Source organism: Sorex fumeus, unplaced genomic scaffold (assembly GCF_029834395.1).
Source record: "Sorex fumeus unplaced genomic scaffold, SorFum_2.1 ptg000128l, whole genome shotgun sequence".
In the NCBI taxonomy this organism is placed as follows: domain Eukaryota; kingdom Metazoa; phylum Chordata; class Mammalia; order Eulipotyphla; family Soricidae; genus Sorex; species Sorex fumeus.
The window spans coordinates 46,816,838-46,822,444 of NW_026606185.1; the positions used below are offsets into that span (position 1 = coordinate 46,816,838).

General features: G+C 35.6%; 1 non-coding gene across 1 annotated transcript; it reads left to right on the plus strand.

The window, feature by feature from the left end:
- The first annotated feature begins 5,192 nt into the window (after positions 1-5,192).
- Positions 5,193-5,294, plus strand: LOC130045563 (U6 spliceosomal RNA). Its single transcript, XR_008795555.1, has one exon. It is a non-coding gene; the product is annotated as a U6 spliceosomal RNA (small nuclear RNA).
- Positions 5,295-5,607: the final 313 nt, after the last annotated feature.

Genomic DNA, 5,607 nt, shown 5'->3' on the forward strand with positions numbered 1-5,607 from the left:
AACAAAATCAGAATCTAAGAGACAAAAAGAACCAGCAAACTCATTGCAGAGCTGAAACAGAAAGCTCACAGTCAACCCAGGATTCCAGGACTGGCTAAAAGAATGATTGGGTCATATCATTGGTTTGTGCATGGCCCAATTTGCCAATGGAGACAAAGTGACTTAACTCAATATACAAGAAAACATTCAGAGAAGAAAGACAGTCCACTGAATCTAAATCATGTTAGGTACCTCTTCCTACAGCTTTTCTTTTCTATTTTTTCCACCTCCCCTTCCTTTGTCTTCCATTAGTATCCTTTGCTTCAGTTCTGAACTCCAAACCATAAGGACAGTAACATAGTAATACAAAGAGCTCTGCACCCTGGTCATCAGTAAAGAGATAGCCTTCTCACAAATTATCTTGTTGCCAGAAATCTACCATAAAATATTCATTGCTTTTGATCCTGAAGTATTTTTAGTCTGCAAAATGTCTTTTATTAAAATGAAAATGTCCCTTGGGGGAATGAGAACCTTTTAAGCTATTATCAGCTAAACTCATAGTGGATAGTTGGTTTATAAAAATTCAGATCAGAAAAATATTCAGGAATTGAAGGACACTATGTTTCAGGAAAAAAAATAGAGGAAAAAGTCACATGGAGAGAGTAGCACAAGCACAAAAGGAGTCATTGAAAGACATTACACATGTCCCCTGAAGTCTGGTGATGTCTTTGTATTTCATGCCTGACCCTCTTTTATCCTCTCTCCTCTGTTCCTTCTCCAGTCTTCAAGCAAACCCTCACTACCCAATGGCCTCTCATAAAAAGCATGAGTGTGTTGAACAAGAGTTTAAAAAACACAGTCTTTAATAGTGAAGGATATATCCTAAATTCCTAACTGTGAGAAGGTTAGAAAAAAAGTCAAAAAAGTAAATAACAATACTGGTAAGAATGACTGATAGATATACACAACCATCTACAACATGTCCTACAAGTGAGCAATTTTAAGTTAAAAAATGATAAAACTGAGACATGAGAAATGAGAAATTTGTAAAATGCAATACAGAATGTGTCAGATATAGAATTAAAATTTGGTAGCTAAAACTTTGATGGTATGCTTTTTTTAAAATTTACATATTAGTAGTGGACCTTAAGAAGAGAATGGAGAAGTGTTCATATTATATTAAAAACATGACATTAAGGTTGTAGCACAGAGATTATGGGACAGATATCACATAGACCTCTCCCAAATTCTCTTCTCTTGAATAGTCACTGGAATGTTATGGAGGGTACTATTCCTATCTTGTACATGGAAAATAAAATGCTGTGATCATAGCCTTCAAATATCATCACCATCCAAAGTTTATAATCCAGACTGCTAGCAGCCTAATTAATGGATTCTTCTGAGAATTCTATGGTCATTCCATCTTGAAATTAAAGGTTTGTCATCATATGTTCAGCTGACAAATAAGAATGATGAACATCCTTGAGTCATCCTTGAGTCAGTCGTTGTAGAGAAGAAAGCACTCCTCTCTGCTAGCTGACATCAACATCGCAGAAGACTACATGCATGGAGGGAACCTCAGTGCTTCTTATTCCATATAAATTAGTCATACCAGGCACAGTTCTGTCACTAGTGACTCATTCTAATTCAAAGGCCAAATTCTCCCATCAGCTATTCACCAGTTCTGCCAATCAATTTCCATACCCCTCTTTCAAAATCAATGGGCAGGAGAAGCATAAATATTCAAGGTGGAAAAATGAGTAAGCACAGAAGTAGTCGGGCTACCTGTGATTCCAAGAGGCAATGGAAATGCCTCTTTGATGGACATTTTTAACAAACTTTGCATAAAGGGCAAGACCCTGCTATAAATAGTGTCTGAGAGACAGTGCATCTGGAACCTGGGTTTGAATTACCTACTCAGAGTGCCAGGTAAAAGCCCTATTAAGCCAGAATGAAGGATATGTCACCAAATGCATAGAATTTCTTCCCTGCATCTATTAAAATCAAAGCAATTAGGAGTGACAAAGTATTGCAGGCTAATTTAATGCAGACACTTGCTGAACTAATTTATGCTCCAGAGTTTGTATAATCCAAAGGGACTTGTCTGGCAGGGAGGTTTGAAATATTCTGTTGTCAGAAATTCTAAATGCCAAATCTTGACCTTGGAGATATGCTTTCTGGAATGTTCTCATTTTCTGAACATCACAGCCCCTAGATACTAGAGCGTCTATACAAGTATGTGAGTAAAACCTTCTCTAAAATTGAAATACTTGTGAAATCAAGGTGCTGTTGACAGTGCTATTAAGTCTGACTTTCAATAATACTATGCCCAATTCTCTGTCCACCCTAAATTGTCAAAGAATCAAATCTCTTCTAATGTTAGACTTGGTTTTTTAACCTCTCACAGTTATTTAAGAGTTTCTGACCTAAAGCATATACTCAAACTTCTTAGGAAAAAAGGATAATACTAGCTCTCGATCACCTTGGATTTTTATAGAGACTCAATTAGACAAGCAAATAAAACACTTGGTTAAGTATCAGAAATTAACTGCCAGTAATAGCTCTAGTTATAATCTCTAGTATTCTAGTAATACTCATAATAATTATTAAATTTTCAGTCAGTAAACTTGGGAGTTATAGTAAAATCTAACCTTACTTGTGCAAGGATCTTTATAATTTAGCTTATGTCTTAAAGGGTCGATACCTTTAAAACATTTTTTTGATATACAGTAAAATATACTACAATAAGATATACTTTCTCTGGAGAAAGACTACATTAAATTAATTTCCAAACAAGTGTAGGAAAACCAATTCTAACAGAAGAGATAGAAGTTTTAGTACTTAGATAAATAATGGAGAATGACACTTGTTATTAGTCCTTATATCTCAAATCATCCTACACAGGAAATTATGATTACAACTAAGAGGTCAAATCTTGTTTACTTCTCTGTCTTTTGTGGAGTCTTTTTATGGAGCTCTGTATTTAAAAAGTATAGTGACTAAACTAATCAAGATTCCTTATAATTTAAATGAGTATACTTGTTAGAATCCCATAAAATGGCAAGAACAGTTGTGTGTGTGTGTGTGTGTGTGTGCACAAAATTGTCATACCTGACCAATTCCTTAATGGAACATTTTTTTGTGTGTATAAGCAACTTTAGTAAGTTCCCGTGGCCATTAAGATACATATCTGCAAGCCATCATTCACTCATCAACAATTGTAATGAATTTCAACACTGTCATGACTGGAAAAAATATTTCTTGAGATCTTTTCTATTCAGCATGTTTTCTATTTTTTTTACATTCAATTCATGGTAAATATAATTAGAATATATTGGCAGAACCTGGCAAGCTCCCCGTGGTGTATTTGATATGCCAAAAATAATAACAACAAGTCCCACAATGGAGATGTTACTGGTGCCTGCTCGAACAAATCGACTAACAACAGGAGGACAGTGTTACAGACAGTGCATAGTTAAAATAGCTTGAAAAGAAAGATGCTGGTTTTTTAAATCTACTTTAGCTTAGGTGAAGTAGAAAATATCTTTGTTTTAAATCTTATATAAAAAGCATTTGTATCTTTTCATTCTTTCAGAATAATGATGTTACCTCTCTTAGATGTGTGTGTTTGTGTGTGTGTGTGTGAGAGAGAGAGAGAGGAGAGATGATGATGATGATGATGATGATGATGATGATGATAGCCAGTCCTACTGTCAAGTTCCTTCTATTTTTCCATACTCTGTGAAATTTATACAGCTACCTGTGAAAGGAATCCCAACATATACTCCACAAAGTCAGGAATATTATAAGCACTTCTTCCACTAATAATTTAAAATATTTCCTAGATATGCTTGTTACTTCCAGGTGAGGGCATAGTAGTGGACAAAAAGTCAGACTTGCCTCAGCTAAGCATAGAAGATCAGAAGAATCTCAGAATACTTGGTTTTCCAAAACACCAGAAAAATGCCTCCAGAAGAACAGCTTACATCAGATATTTCCTCTCAAGTTCCTACTCTGAGAATCAACAGAAACAGTTTAATGCCTTTGCTATGACTTAAAAAGTATAGAGTAAGTCCTTTAATCCACAATTATCTGATTAGCAGGAATCTGAAACCCAAAGAAGAAGATTGTCAACCATTTGGATTTTATTTCCAGCCTAATGACCTTCTTATTCAGCTATTCTCTCTTTGTCTACAAAGTTAGCAAACAGGTGCCTGAAAAGTGGATGAATTTCATTAGTGTTTTGATTCTGGAGAGGGGGGTTGGTGGAAGTAGGGGATAGATTTGGAACTGATCCTTGCTAACTCATTGCTGAAACGCTGAATGTTTACTTTGAAATCACCATTCCTAGGATACTTGTCATGGTTCATAAAAGAGATTGACAGCTCCATTATCTCTGAGATGCCTGTGTATAATTCCTATTAATGTGAGCAAGACTTGCAGCAGCACAAGAATTTGAGCCTCTCTAGTCTTTTTGTATTGCTCTGAAAAATGATGTTAAAATTAGCTTTCACATAATCTGTAAAGGGTTCAATCTATTCATCTGAAGATTAGACAAATGTTTCTCAATCATAGATTCAGAATGTTTGGGCTCAGAAGAGATTTTTAAGCAATTAAGTGAAACTCTTAATTTATAGATATTGAGACTAAGTGGCAGAGAAGGCATCATATCTTATTGAAGTATATGTATTACTGTATATAATCCTCATATATATACACATATATATAACTTCCCCAGTGTTTTTTATCCTTCGTACAATGTAGTGTTATATTCTTACTAGAATTTAAGAATCAAATCACATAACTACAAACAAAAGATGATAATAGGGTCTTCTGTATCTAGAAATGATAGAGACATAAAGATTGACCTTTGTAAACAACTACTTAAAGCTAGCAAAACATGTTAAGCAAGAGTTTTCAGATACTACACAGCAGGCAATGAAGGACTTTGTGCCTCTAGAGAATAGAAACAAACAGGGAAACCTAATCCCCTAAAAGTGAAGGGGGTGAAGTAGAGTTATATGTACTCACTGAGTTGAGACGTAGATCAAAGACAGAACAGACTGAGGTAGCTGGAAATTGCAGTGGACTTGAGGATGGAGAGGAAAATATTCAGGAAGCAACTACAGAAACAGTTATAGAAAGAGGTAACTTGAGTTGTACTGTGCCACACTTTTATAGAGTTAAACCTCAAACATCCAGGTAAAATGAGCTTGCTTGGGCAGCACATATGAGAAAATTGGAATGATACAGAGAAGATTAGCATGGCCCCAGGCAAGGATGACACACAAACTCTTGAAGCATTCCATATTAAAAAAAATATCCTGGTAAAGAGAAAATAAACAGTGTGATCTGAGAAGTTCCCAGAGTAGAGAGATATTTGAAATGCTTAGAAATCAGTCCAGCTACTCATTCTTTGTTGTTTGTTCTTATTCATTTTTTTAAAAAAAATTTATTAGTGAATCACCATGAGGTACAGTTGTAGACTTACAAATTTTTGTGCTTGGGGTTGTTATACAATGATCGAGTACCCATCCCTTCACCGGTGCCCATTCTCCACCACTACTGATCCCAGTATCCCTCCCACCCCCTCCATCCCCTCCAAGCCATCCTACCTCTATGGCAGGG